Genomic DNA, 15,954 nt, shown 5'->3' with positions numbered 1-15,954 from the left:
CACAGGTTGACCCCCTACAGCTCATGGAGGTCCAGAGTGGAAGAGATATCCACACTATGGATAGGTCTCATGCCAGAGCAGCCCTGAAGGAAGCTGCAGGCCACGGGAAGCCCATGCTGGAGCAGGATCATGAGAGGACCTGTGGCCTATGGAGAGAGAGGCCCATGCAGAAACACATTTTCTGTCAGGATCTGCAACCCTGTGAGGTACCCACATATGAGCATTCTGTTCCTGAAAAACTGTATCCCATGGAAAGAACCCGTGCTGTACCAGTTCATGAAGAAAGGCATCTTGTGGAAAGGACCCTTGTTGGAAGTCATGAATGACTGTATTCCATGGGAGGAACTCCAAGCTTGAGCAGGGAAAAAGTATGCAGAGGAAAGAGTGCCAGAGAAAAGGTGTAGTGATCTGACCACAACTCTCATTCCTCATCTCACTGCTCAGATGGAAGAGGGTATATAGAAAACTCTGAGTGAAGAGGTGACTGGGAAGAAGGGAGATGTGGGTTTAAGGATTTTTTTTTGTTTTTTAAGATTTGTTCTAGTTATCCTATTCTACTTCATTGCCAATAAATGAAATTAATTTTCCCCAAGTCAAGTCTGTTTTGCCTATGTTGGTAATTGGTAAGTGGTCTCCTTGTCTTTAACTCAACCAATAACCTTTTTGTTGGCTTTTTATCTCCGCACTGTCTTGTTGATGGAGGGGAAGTCATAAAGAAGCTTGGTGAGCACTTGATCACCCAGTCAAGGTCAACCCACAACAACAAAGAGTCATGATAACAAACTGGAACATAAAAACAAACCTATCAAAAAGCACCCTGGTCATCAGATGCAGAATTTCCTGTAAGTGATTTGTCAAAAGGTATAATTGAAAAAATAAATTATTTTTTTGGACTCTTAACTAGACCTGCACATTACTATTTTTTTTTCCTGTGACTGTAATAACCCCCTTTTTAAAGCACAAAGTAATTTTATGCTCTAGATTACGTGCAGATACTCAAAATCTCACTGGTACATGTCACTGGTCTTGATGTACAGTGTATTCTTAAATCTCAGCAGAAGGTACCATAAGTTTGATGACCAAGGCAAGAAAATGAGCAGATGAGAAAAATATAGGCTGACTTCATTCAGCTGAGCTGCTCCACAATATTTTGTTAATTCATATAAGTAACTACAGCCCTGTCAAGGTTGATTGTCAGGGGAAACTTGGACACCTTTGGTTTAGGAAATACAACAATCACAGCAGTGGACTGTACTTATCTTGAGGAATTAACAATTTAACTGAACAAAATTGTTTTAGGTGTAAAAGCTGTTGAATGGACAGATAGGAAAAAGGCAAATGCAAGTTCCAAAATTTACTTTGGAGTTAAAAAACCAAAATTATAAAGGAAATAAAACCAAAAGTAAATTAATTAGTAGGGAAAAAAGTGGGCAAGGGTTGTATATAGAAAGAATCTAAGAAAAAAGGTTTGTGTAAGGTGTAAGGAAAAGGACCGAAAACAATATCAAATCAGAGTAGCAAAAAGAAAGTCTGAAGGAGTTGGACATGGCATTGCAGGATGTACTGAACATTAAATCTGTTGCTAGGTTGGGTTTTTTTGGCAAAATTTTCCCTAAATGGAAGAAAGAAATTATCTAGCTTCTGGTTCCCCTTCCTTTGCTCTCAGGATACCCAGTTACATAATTCTGTTTCCACAAAAACTTTAAGATAGAATACCCCCTGAAAGCCCCTATTTTATCTTCTGCTTTTACAGAGGTAAAGGCTCAAGTTAAGCATGGACTTCAGATTTAGCAGGTCTTCTATGTATCATTAATCTGGAGTTTGATGTACATTGCATTCTGAATGACCAAATGAATCAATAGTGACAGTCTTCTATTATTTACCAATAAAACAACAGCATTCTGGTTGCTTTTCTAAGTTCTTGATATGGAAGATACAGGTGGTCATACAGGTAAGATTTGAAAAGACGGCAAAAAGGATTTTCTTAGTCATGTCGACAATTTCCTTCCTATTCTTATACAAACGTCTTATGTACTTGTCCTGTCTCACTTTTAAACTAGTAAGATTTGTTCTTCCAGAAACTCACTCTTTCTTCTGATCTCCAGCCTAAGTTTTCCCATTTATACCCATTTGTTCTTGTGTCAACCTTGTCTTTTAGTTTAAATAGCTTTCTCCTTCTTTAGCATTTATCTACCTCTGAAGTATTTATAGAGAGCAATGATATACCCTATCAGACTTCATTAAGTTATTTTAGTCTACTCTTACAAGATAAGCTCTTTTTTCCCTGATCATCGTAACAGCCCTTCTCTGCAACTATTGCAGTTTAATTAATCTTTCTTAAACAGAGGCTACCAGAACAGTGTGTGCATTACTGCAGAGGAAGTCTTACCAGTGCCTCATCTAATTGCACTAGCACTTCCTTATCTCTAGCAGTAATACTTCCCTTCATTCATTCTAGGATTTCATTTGCTTTATCACGATCATATGCTATGTTTTATATCCATATTCTGACTGATTAACCTACAGCTGAAATTTACAGATCTAATTATTTGTTCTGTGTACTTGCACCTCTGTTTTAGACATAAGCAAATTGGACCTAACAACAGGACAATGAAATGTAAAAATTTTATGAAGAAATGTCCATATTGTATAGTTCAACGCTCTGTGTCTACCCCTGTATCTGTTGCAATTTTATGAAAAGTTTATTTTTTAATTCCAATTTCCACATACTGGAACTTTTCCTCAGTTGTGCCCAATGTTCCCAATGATGGTAAAGTCTGAAAGGTTCAATGTTTTTGTGGTAACTACAGAAAAAGATTACTTATATAGTTTTGTTGAAAACATGTTTGCATATGACAATAAGGTCGTAGTTCAACAAATTATTCAAATATATGCTCAGTATAAAATAAAAATATTTAATTTGTCCATGAAACAGAGGGTTGAACCCATGAATTGCTATCAAGTACACATCCTGGCTTGGGCCAGGACAGGGTTAATTTTTGCCATAGACAGGACAGGCATGGAGTAGAACCTGAGGTTATTCTATGCCACCTGATGCCATTTCTGGGGGTGGGCAAAGTGGCCCCTTTCAGGTCATGTATCATGGTGTGGTGGGGTATTGTTGGGGGTCCCATGTGCTGTAGTGGTGAGCACTATGTGTGAATTGTTTGCTTCTCTTGTGCACTGTTATTTATATTGTTGCTGTTACTGTTCCTTTCTTATTTCATTGCTGTTTCCAGTAAATTGTTTTTATCTCGACCTGTGATCTTTACCTTTTGTGACTCTAATTCTTCTCTCCATCCCGTTGTAAGGGGAGGGATAAAGGGAGGGGGAGTGAGCAAGCAGTGCATGGTTTGGAATTTTCCAGTGGGAAGACTTAATTGGGAAACACCATTCCTAAACCACCACAACACATTACAAATTTGGCTATCACACAACAAAAGGTCAACAAAATAGTCAAGTAATTATGTTATTTCAGTCCTGACTTAGAAATTAATATGAAAGGAATAATTTTTAAATTCGTTCTTTAGAGCAATTTTTGTAACAGGGTCTTTATCAGGGAGCACACCAACTGTAAGATTCAGCTTCTCTTACAGTCACGGCTTGATTAAACTTTGTACATACCAAGAGATCTTACCATGAAAATCTGTGTTTCTGAGAAGTATTGTTGACACAAGCCATTACTTCCAATTACACTGAGACTCAATTACTAGATATCATGACAGATATGAAATTAATCCCTGTCAGAAGTGTTTGTGATGTCAGAAGTGCATGAGTGGCCTATGGCCTCAATCTTACTATTAAAATTACTGCAAAGAAATTAGCTTCCTAGTCTTGATCCCATGGTTTTCATGAACTTTTCATTTTTCTTCATAGATGTTAAATGGTTGGAATTCATTGCTGTCTTTGTTAAATCTGTCAAGAGAATGGACTCATAAATTGGACTATTTATACTTCACACAAACAAGTAGAGGACTACTTTATTTAATACTACTAGAACTTGGACTGAGGGATGACAGAGGGAGAGAATTTGGTATCTGCAGTTTTAGAACTGCAATAGCCCTTTGTGAAATCCATGAGTTGCTTCATATTCAACTTGTGGGCTTTCTTGTGCCTGATGACATGTACAAAATCTTTCAATGTGCTCAAGTATTACAGCCAACATTTGGCAACTCTTATCAATTATGTGAGTGGTTATTAATAGCAACACAAATATATGCTTATACTTAAGGAGGTGAAAAGAGGACAAGTACAAAGAAATTTCACTAAACCAACCTATGACATTCCAACTGGAGACACCAGTTGAAATACTTCCAATTAAACCCAGCAAAAACAGGCTACAGAGACAGTCTTACAATTGGTATTATGAGTATTTCAGAAAAATAGAAATATGCACTTTTATGTCTTTTGCTGAAAAAAATTTACATGGAGGAGGAAAGAGAAGAGGTGCATTTAACCAGAGAGGCAAAACCTCTATGGGAGGTTTTTCAATGGACTCTGAGTATAGGTTTGGCAAATTACTCTGGGTATATGAAAAGCAAACAGGAAAGTGCTCTCTTTGTTCACTGGGGAGAGACCATGTGCTAAAAGGCTTAAAGAGCAGCTGGAGACATTTGATTTTACACAAGCAAAGCTTTGCAACAGAAAGGACAGAGAAGCAGAAGACTAGCTTGACTAGGAGTCTCAGTCTCATGATGCTTTTAAGAAGAACTGAGCCAAGTGATGCTAGGACTAAGCTGCCTTTCTTTTATCCTTGAGAGAGAGAATAAACTAGAAGAACATTTGTGGGTCTGTGTAGGAGACCACAAAATTGTTAATGAAATCACTGCCTTCTCTTGTTTGTTCATAGGAAAGTGTTTGCTTAAGTTTGTGCAATTATAAATTGTAAATTTTAAAATTCATTCAAAATCGTGGTGATGCGCTTGAAATTTTTTCTGCTTTGGAGGCAGGTAATGGTATTTGTTGTGAAATCTAGACTTTGCTTTAATCTTTTTTTGTATGAATCCCATTACATGCTCCGTATGGGCAACTGAACTGAGCCTTCCACTGATATCAAGCTGTTCAACCACAATCTCCATAGTGGCATCAAAAGGATTGAAAACTATTTAACATTGTTTGCAAAACATCAAGTCAAACTGACTGATTAATAAAGAGAAACCACCTATAGAAAATAGAAGAGCTTCCTCCTTCAAACAGAGGAGATAAGTTCACTGCAGCTAAGAGGAGGTCTTTTGCACATCTTGAGAAAAAAGGTTGTGTAGCTCTGAGGTAGAAATTGGACTAATACTAGAAGTGCCACATTTCTTATGCACAGGTTATGTGTCATTCTAGTTCTGAACTGGGTCTGGAGAAACACTGACTGGATCAATTTCTGGAAGGCAATGACAGAAGAAAGGTCTTTCTTGTTTGTTTGCTTTTTTGTCAGTCCTTTCATTTAAAGGAAACATAGATTTTCTGAAAGGGAAAAAAGGGTTGAAGAAACATTAAGTGGAGGACCAACTGGAAACAGCTGAGACTAAATATGTCCCTCCATTCCTGAGGAGACAGCAACTGAACTCTTTTCTAGTCCAATTCAAAAAAGGAACCTAGTGTGCCATGGTGAGAAAGCCCAATGAAGCCAAGTGTAATGTGGGAAACTGTTATTTGAACAAAGTATTTTGTTCAATTACATATATGTGTTCATAAATAAGCCTAAAGGGCCAAAACTTTGCCAGCTATTTTAATGTCTCTTTTTTAAACTACTTGGGATGAAATAAAAAATTCTGGTTTATGTATGTAGTCTTCCTAATAGGCTTTATTTCAGGATAGGATTAAACAAAACAAAACAATACTCAGTGCTTCTTTTCTTTGCTCTACGTAATGCCATTCATCCTGATCCACAGAACCCTTGAGATGATAAGGTGGATGCCTGAGCCCAATAACTGCCATGCATTTTAAGCTTCTGGTGTTGACTCAATGCTTTCATTAGACTAGAAGAGATATGAATATATATCTCAAGATACGGTGTCAAGTAAAATGTCTCTTACTTGAAAAGAAGCATCCAGGGAGACTAGAAAAGAGTTAAGATGATGACAAATGCTTTTCTTACTAGTTTTTGTTTCCTGCTTCAAGCTCTAAACATTGCAATACCTACATCCATTGAAATTTTTCCATATATATTTAACACATAAATTTGAGTTTTCAAATAAATTATAAATAACAAAATAGTGGTTTATTTTAGTTTTTGGCATGAGTAAAGAACAGCTACTAGTATATCCTTTTTATGAAATAAGATTAGTTGAAGCCTTAGTAATAACAGAATGAAATCTGCAAGATAATAAGAAAACAAAATGCAGGGTTTGTCTATCCTCTGCCTAGACAATCCCTTAACAACCAAATTCCCAACTGTTGCTGAATACTGACATGTTTTAGGAAGACCACTCTAACTTTAAATGGGGAGACACAACTGTACACTTTCTGTTACTGTGAGCAAATCAAAACTCCTACCAAAGCACTAATCAGGCAGCAGGCATCCATGTGGCCAGATGGATAGGCAATCTCTGTCAAGAGTAATATAATCCTTCTATTTGCTGAAGAGCAGCCAATAATAATTCACTGCCTTTATGTAGAAAAGAAGCTTAGTTTATTTCTAATTTCTGCTTAATGTTCTGTGAATGGATCTGCAGCCAGTGTGCTTTGAATCACATGTGGCCATGAGGATATAACCCTTTGATCGACTTGCATATGGATCTCATTAGGAACTAGTGAAAGATTATTTACAAAATGCACAAAGAAATAAACTGGCCCCAAAACAAAATAAAATTCAAAAAAATTGTCCTTTGACTACAGAGACAAAAATTTGGAAGCAGACCCATGCTGAGCATGTAGTCAGCTGCTTCACTTTCCTCTTAGTCTGGCAAAATACTTGATTAGTGATGAAAACTGAATCTGCAGGTATGTAGACACAGACCATCACTTAAAAAAAATATTCCATGCCTTGACATATGGATCATATAACTGCCAAGAACACCTCCTGTCTGGCTTTGATGCAAGAACATCTGATGATGGGGACAGAGAGCTTGCTGAAAAACACCAGAAAAAGGCAATACAGTTAGTAGCAAAATTGCACTCCAGATACCCCTATGCACAGTAATTGTGTTGACCTTTAAGAGAAACAAACAAAAAAAGTGCTAATAGACATATAATTTTTAAATTTGTCTTAAGATTTGTAGTGGCTTTATTTGAAATTTAAGTGGAAACTGTCTATTTTTGCTAAAGAATTTTCAGCACATATTGAAGCATTGTGAAGGAAAGAGTAAGGGATTCTTCAGATCATAGCAAAGTCCTACCTTTCTGAAGACAGTAAAAGAACTAATTATAAGATTTATCCTTTTCATAGAAACTATAACCAGAATGGAAGATGGATATTCTTGTGCTTAATTCAGTACAACTAAATAATGTGAGATTTTTTTAAGGAGAGAATAAATTGTAAATAAAGAATGAAATCTATTAATACATATAATAATTTCTTTAGTTCAAGAGATACTGTTTTATTATTTTGTCATATATATGCATCTTTTTATGGTATTTATAGGCTTTTTGTCAGAGCATGATCATCTTGAATTAGAGTCATGCACTCTGAAGTGCCAGAAGGAGACTCATCTTAGTGGTCTATATTTACTGAGTGCTAATGAGCATTTTGCTTTGGATTTCATAAGACAGGTCACTTTCTTCTGACAAATTAAACTCACTGGTTACAGTTGCAGATGCTGAACGAGTTGTAGTTGTTGCAATTGCCAGTGAAAAAGAAGTTGACACATGAAGAACCGGTAAATGCAGTTTAGATATTAAGATATAAATCCTGTATCCACTGCTCCTGTTGAATGAGGTTGTCTCATACCTTGCAGAAGAAATGAAATACCTCTGGCAGCTCTCCTCAGTGTAGTGTTGGGTCACACATAGTGTTGGGTCACACAACAGAAATATCTACTCTCCATTCTAAGCATGGATCCATGCCTTCATTCACACTCAGGCTTGTTTCTTGCCCTTGGACCAAGATCAGAGACAGGTTTGAAAAGACTCCCAGGGAATTCTGGGGGAGAAAAATTGGATCTCGATCCTAGTCAGAGTGTGGATCCAGACTGTCTGTAGGGTGTATAGTCCTGCCAAACCACAGTGTATCGCATCTGTTTTGGTACAGATGTCAGGTGAGGACACACAATGTTCAAAGGATTGGCAGATGGAAGACGTAGGTAGCTTGAAATGTGCCCATGTTCTTGTTTGTAGGCAGCAGCATCTGAAATGGAAATGGAAACACCTTATAGGCAGTCAGATGTGAATGCATTCAGAGAGGTCAGGAAGCCCAGTTGTTTGTTGTTTGGCCAAGGCTGCTAAGCACAATGCACACTCAATGCAATTATTCAAAAATGAAGTAAGAATATCCTTTGTGCAACAAACTGCTGTCTATAAAAGCCTAGTTTAAATTAAGAAAGAGGACTCTTGGCATTAGATAATTTGTCACATCTCTGCAATTGATGTAACGAAGCACTAGGGACTCAGCCTTTGAACTGCTTTCTCTAAAGCACCTCTAGAAGTTAAAAACCTCTAAGACATTTTAAAATTGGTACTGAATTGCAGTATTTGGCCCAGTAACAGAGGTTCTAAGAATCTTACACCAGAAATTAATTATTTTAGTTCCTGGCATTTTTACTACTTTTAACTAGTCACATTTTATTTAGAAAGAGCAAGACAAGGAGCAGATGGCAGAATTATTTATTTCTGCCATCACAGTTTCTTGACAAGAATAATTTTTTTAAATCAATATGTTTTTAGTGTATCCATTTGATGCATACATATATTTATGCATATAATACATCCTAGGTGTGTGCAAATGTGTGCACACCTGTATTTATGATTTATTCACAAGATGGTATTTCATCTATGATTTATTCCCAAAATGTTACTTCAGAATGTCTACAGGTTGGCAGTTTATTAATATTAATATATTCCAATTGCTTCAGATTATTCTGTTTATTAAACAATGAGAAAAAAAAATATTCATGAATTCCAAGGAGAGAAACAAAATGACTATTGCTGTTTTAAATGAAAACCAGCAAAATGTCTTATGGGAAGAGTTTTGCACAGAGAAGAAAACATAGATCTTTACTATTTCATGACAAGCAACAACCTTGTCACTTATTTTAAACATGACAGTCCTGCCTAGGACCAAAAAAAATAGAATTAGCTACACAAATAAAGATGACTTTAGAGTAATACAAAATGTCTTCTTATTTTAATGATACAAAATTATTTAAAACCCCATACGTGACATAAATAAGAAATTGCTCAAGCAAAGATAAGACATTTAGAAAAAGTAGTAACCTCTGAATTTCTTACAAGTATGGACTGAATTTAGCCTTTTATTAGTTTTTTAAAATTTATCCTACTTAATGGAACCAGATGAATTCACTGGTGAGGCCGTGCCTGGAGTACTGTGTCCAGTTCTGGGCCCCTCACTACAAGAAAGACATTGAGGGACTGGAGCATGTCCAGAGAAGGGCAAAGGGCCTGATGAAGCATCTAGAGTGAGTCATATGAGGAGTGGCTGAGTCAGTTGGGGGTGTTTAATCTGGAGAAGAGAAGGCTCAGGGGAGACCTTATGCTCTCTGCAATCATGGGAAGGGAGGTTGTGGCCTGGTGGGGGCTGGTTTCTTCTCCCAGGCAACCAGTGACAGGACATGAGGAAATGGCCTCAAGCTGCTCCAAGGGAGGTTCATGAAGAAATTATTCCTGAAAAGTATTGTTAAACATTAGAATGGGCTACCCATGGTGGAGTCATCATCCCTGGAGAAGGTTCAAGAAATGAGTGAACGTGGCAGTTAGTGCTATAGTCCAGTTATAAAGGTGGTAATTGGCCTTGGAGATCTTTTCCAACCTAAATATTTCAGTGATTCTGTGAATTATTATTTTGCCATGTATTGATCTGTTGCTCTTTTTCCATATTACATGTATATAAAAAAATATTAAATCATTGGCATTAGTGTAATAAATGTAGCCTTCAAGGAAATAAAAAGCTTGCACAAGTAGTTTTCTAAGGTGACATGTAGGTAGAAATTTTTTTGAAACATAATTTTAGCTAACTGAATTATTTTGAATGTATCATTTTGTCTGAGTACTTTTGCATAGTAGTTGAAATTGCTGAAACCTTAGGCCAAAAGCTTTAAACTCCTGCTTAACATACCTCAAACTGTTGTTTAGTTCTGTAAAAGGAGGCCATGAGACCAAAGCAAACTGGAAGATATGGAAGCCACCACTGTCAGCAGAAGCTGAAACCTGTCCAGAGAAGCAACAGATAATGGTCTGCCAGGAGACAGAGAAAGAATCCAGTCAGGAATGAAAAAGATTCCAGAACAAAAATCGACACTGGACCAATAGTGCAAGGAGCATGAAGAGCTTGTGAGGATTGCAACTACAGAGGCAAGGCTGTAAAGGCCTTCTTCTTAGGAAATCCCCTTCTTCTGGGTCGCTACCCAGAGGCAGCCAGACAGATCTGTTTCTACCTCTGTACTTCCCAAATTATTTGGAATTAAAGCCTGAGATTCAGCTACAGGATTTCTAGGGTAGAAAAAATTCATTAAGACATTTAGAGCAATGAGAAGCTCCCTGAAAAAAAGATGTTCAGTTTGAAAGGTGATTGACCTTTTTGATAAAATTAGAGAATCATAGAATCATTTAGGTTGGTGCGGCTAGTTGACCTTGGCTGGATGCCAGGTGCCCACCAAGTGGCTCTATCACTTCTCTTCCCAGCTGGACAGGGGAGAAAAAATAAGATGGAAAATGTCTTGGAGGTTGAAATAAGGCCATTTACTAAAGAAAAAGTGAAAGTTTGCATGTGCAGAAGCAAAGAGAAGAAAAATAGGCTTATTCTCTACATGTCAGGATCCATCAATAAATAGAGCATAGCTTCTTTCGTCTCCTGATAACTCATTGTTTGGTGGTGCTTCTTGAACACCTGTCACCTTCTCAGGCAATGCTGCAGAATCTCTGCCTTCAGCCCAGTCCCTCTCTTACAGGATTCCTGGGTAATTGGATTTCCCCATTCAGGCTTGTTGTGTAATCAATCCTATTCACTTACTCCATGTAGCATGGGTTGCATGATGTGTTGAGGGGAAGTTGCCTTTGAAAATCCAGTCTAGCACCAGCAATTGTGGTATCAAGAGGAGATATGCTTCTGTCTCAACAACATCTGCGGCAACTCAAACCCTCTCACAAGCTGCTAATATCTTTTTCCTGTTGGATTTTAGTGGGCTTCTGATCCTCAATAAACCCAGCTCCAAAACCCTAATGTTCAACCTGTTGATGTTCTTTGCCAGAGACTCCAGGTGAGATCCTGCTTTCCAGCTGCAGTGTAGAGTATATTTTTCACAGCTGTTCCTGTATGAACAGGCCCAAGAGCTACCACATAAACTATTTCCTGTTTGATCTGCTCAAACGCCTGTTGTTGCTCAAGGCCCTGAAGTGATTCTTCTTCCAGGTCATTGGATAGAGGGGGCTCACAAGCTGACTATAACCTGGGATATGCATTCTCCAGAACCGAACCCACCAAGGCTTAGGAAAGCTTGTTTCCTTCTTGTTAGCTGGTGGAGATATGTTCCTATTTTGTTAACCAGATTCATAGGCACATGGTGATGGTAGAGACTACCATTTACTTCCAAGAACTGGATCTCCCATGCAGGTCCCTTTACCTTACTTTCTTTTATGGCTAAACCAGCTTTCAAAAGAATTTTGATTATTTTCTTCCCTTTCTCAAAAACTCTTTCTGTTGTATCACCCCACACAATGATATAATCAATCATGCAGGTGTTCTGGAGCTCCACCCTGTTCCAGTGCATGGATCAGTCCATGGCAGATGGTAGGGCTGTGTTTCTACTCGTGGAGCAGGTGGTTCCAGGTGTATTGCACACCCCTCTAAGTGAAAGCAAACTGTGGCCTGCAGTCTGCTGCCAGAGAGATTGAGAAAAACATACTGGTAATGTCAATTGTCACATACCATTTTGCTGCCTTGGACTCCAGCTCATATTGAAGTTCCATCAGGTCCATCAAAGCAGCACTCAGAGGTTGCATGACCTCTTTCAGGCCACGATAATCTCCTGTCAGCCTCCATTCTCCATTGGACTTATGCACTGGCCATATGGGGCTGTTAAAGGGTGAACGAGTCATCACCTGCTCACTGCTTGGCTGTCCAGTTGATGAATTAGTTCATGGATGGGAGATACAGCATTTTAGTGCAATGTTGCTGCTGGTGAACTGTCGTGGCAACAATTGGCACTTGCTGGCCTTCAACTTGTATCAGTCCTACAATGAAGGGAACTCCTTCAGGAGAGGCCAGGCAGGATGGATAACTGATCTTCTCTGTATTCAGAGTAGCTACACTAAAATCTCATTGATACCCATTTGGATCCCTGAAGTACCCTCTCCTGAGGTAGTCCATTCCAAGGACACAAGGGGCCTCTGGGCAAGTCACAGTGGGGTGCTTTTCCCACTTGTCTTGTTAAAACTCACCTCAGCCTCTAATACAGACAACTCTTGGCATCCTCCTGTGCCTCCAGAGATCCAAACAGATTCTGCACCCCTGTGCCTTGATGGCATCAGTGTGCATTTTGCACCAGTACCTACTAAAGCTTTATACTTCTGTGGATTTGGTGTGCCAGGCCATCAAACCCACAAAGTGCAGTATGCCTGGTCATCCCTTTCCTCCTCCTGGCCAAAGGCAGGTACCCTGTATTCCAGTTCCTGGTCAAAGTATTCAGTCTGACCATTTTGATGCCAGACAAGATGTCCCCTTACCAGGATCAAAGGAGGCGATTTCGGTTCTTTGTCTGGGAGATCACCGACTGATTATGTTCTTGTATTTCTGTGGCAACTACATTGACAGCGTTCTTGGGTGAGCCCTTTACAGCTCTCTTCCCTCTGAGTTCATGTACACAGGCTTTCAGCTTAAAGGTAGGTTCACCAACCCACTTCCTCATGTCTTCCCCTGATCACATAGAAAGAATCAAAGTGTGCCACATGACCTTTGCCTGGGGCTTCCTTTCCCTCTGACTGGGGCAGGAGAGGACCAATCTCTTGGGCTGCCCCTGACAGCTGAAGTGCTGGCCCATAGGAATGTGGAAGTACACAGCTTCTTCTATGTTTTGTAGCCAGGAGGATGCCACCTTTACAGCTGCTGTACCCATTTCCGGGTAATACATCTGCTACCAAGCTGCTGAAATGTGATGCAGGGGCATTTTGAAGCACCTTCGTCCAAATAGCCATTGAGCAACAGACATCCTCTGGATCTTTAGGGGTGTTATCTCTTTTTATTTTACTACAGATAACTTTCAGCACTGCTAGTACACTCAGCTAGAGGATACCTTCATATGCAATGGTCCACTGTCCTAAGAAGTTCATGAGATCTTCCCTAAATAGATATCTTGCCCTCACACTTGAGAGGAGCCATGTCCAAAAACTACATATTGCTTCTTCCTTTTCAATTCCTCTTTCAATTTCTCAGCTTCTAGCAAGGGATCCCAGCTGTTTGGCTTCATGACCTTCTAATTGCTGACTGTCAGCACCATTATCCAGCATTGAAGCAGCCAGGCAGAAGTCCACTCTCCTGGCTGGAGGCTGTAATCTTTTAACAAGTCTCAAAGTTCTGATGAGGTCGGTGACTGGATAACTTTGGTATTCTGTTTGATTTGTCTCACTCCTTTCAATTTATTTGTTGGAGGACCAGCTCTGACCCCTCCAGCCCTGATTCTCCTGCTTCTCCTTTCTCCATTTCTAATCAATGATGTGGACCTGTAAATCACATTATCCATTTTTCTTTATCACTACTGGGGCAATTACTGTAGTTGTTATTTGAGTACCTTTCTCAGCCATAGTATCCTCAAATTTAGTTTGGATTCCTAATTCAACTGCAGTTGAGTACTGAGTTCAGAGTACTGAACTGTGGCTCGATAGGCATAGGACAGGCACCAGTACAGGATGAAAAGCTGCTGGTTTTCACTGGAATAGATAAGGCACCCTTTTATCAGGTGATGCCTCAGCTTGTCAGGATTGATTACCTGTTCAGGTGTAAAGTCCCAGAAAATGGGACATGATAACCTCCCTAGGAACCTGCCAAATTTTATCACACACCCTGCCACCCAGGAACTGGACACCTCAGGGTACATTTCAATATTGCCATACCTAAAGTTTGTTTGCTCTTACACCAGGATAACACGAGATTCCATAAGCCCCATAGTGTGCCAACAGTATTAGTTAATATTATTACCGATATTAAGCAGCTAAAGGATGAGCTGTGACCATGGGAGCCTTCATTACAAAACCATTCACATCAATCTCAGGTAGGAAGAGGGAGGTGTATTCCATCACTGTCCACAGAAGATAGCTCCCCCAGCACAACAAGGCCATTGGTCTAAGTGAAAAGCACAGAGCTATTGTTTGTATTAGTGTGTTCCCAAACTCAGCAAAATAAAGAGATAAGTGGTGCAGCTGACAAATTCTGTGTCCCACACAGGAGCTTGCTACTCAATAACTATGTGTACGTATATATATATATGTATGTATATGTATATATATATATATTTGTATGTATAACTGCCTTTGTCTCACCCTGCATTAGGCACCAAAAAGGACTGTGGTGAGTTGGCCTTTGCTGGACACCAGGTGTCCACCAAGTGGCTCTATCACTTCTCTTCCCAGCTGGACAGGGGAGAGAATAAAAATAAGATGGAAAACAACATGTAGCTTGAAATAAGGCAGTTTACTAAAGCAAAAGAAAAGTTTGCATATGCATGAGCACAGAGGAAATAAATAGATTTATTCTCTCCTTCCCATCAGCAAGCAATGTTCAGGCACTTCCTAGGAAGCAGGGCTTCAGCACACATAGCAATGTGCTCCAGAAGGCAAATATTGTAAATAACAAATGCCCCCAATTCCTCCCCCTTTCCTTAGCTTTTATATCTCGGCTGATATCAAATGGTATGGCATAACCATTTGGTCAATTTGGGTCATCTGGTCCCCAGCCTATTGATGGCAGGGGAATGTTCAGAGAGAGTGCTGATGCTGTGCTGGTGCTTTTCAGCTGTAGCCAAAACACTGGTGTGTTATCAAAACCTTTCTAGCTACTCATGCAAAGCACAGCACTTGTGAGGGCTGCCATGGGAAAACGAACTCCATCTCAGCCAGAACCAATACAGTTGGAAGGAACCCTTAGATAATAGAGTCTGAGCATTATCTCAGCACTGCCAAGCCCACCACTAAACCATGTCCTTAACCACTAAACCATACCTCCTGGGAGGGTGACTCCAGCACTTCCCTGGCAGCATGATACAATGCTTGACAATGGTTGCTGTGAAGAAATTTTTCCTAATATCCAAGCTAACCTTCCCTGGCAAAACTTGAGACCATTTCCTCTTGTTCTATTACTTGTTTCTTGGGAGAAAGGACCAACCCCACCTTACCACAACCTCCTTTCAGCTAATTGTAGAGAGCAATAAGGTCTTCCCTGAACATTCTTTTCTTCAGGCTAAACACCCCCAGCTTCTTCAGCTCCTCCTCATAAGACTTGTGCTTCAGATCCTTCCCCAGGTTCATTGCCCTTCTGTTGACGTGCCCCAGCACTTCAATGTCTTTCTTGTGGTGAGGGGCCAAAAACTGAACACAGGATTCAAGGTGCAGCCTGGAGAAGCCTGGATATAGGTAATTCACACATGTAATATTTGCCTTTAAGTCCCCACTGTGTGATACTGATAAATGTGATGTGTCTCTCCAACATAGTTCAGGTTGTCTGTTGGTGCACAGGATAGGACCAAATAAGAATTAATGAAAAAGTTTCATTCTTTGTGTAGTCATCTACTGTGATGGTTAACACAGCTGTCCAGAGGAAGAAAGTAATTTGTCAAAAAAATTCATAAACAAAAAAAACACCTT

Source organism: Aphelocoma coerulescens, chromosome 1A (genome assembly GCF_041296385.1).
Source record: "Aphelocoma coerulescens isolate FSJ_1873_10779 chromosome 1A, UR_Acoe_1.0, whole genome shotgun sequence".
In the NCBI taxonomy this organism is placed as follows: domain Eukaryota; kingdom Metazoa; phylum Chordata; class Aves; order Passeriformes; family Corvidae; genus Aphelocoma; species Aphelocoma coerulescens.
Note: the sequence above shows the minus strand (reverse complement) of the source record.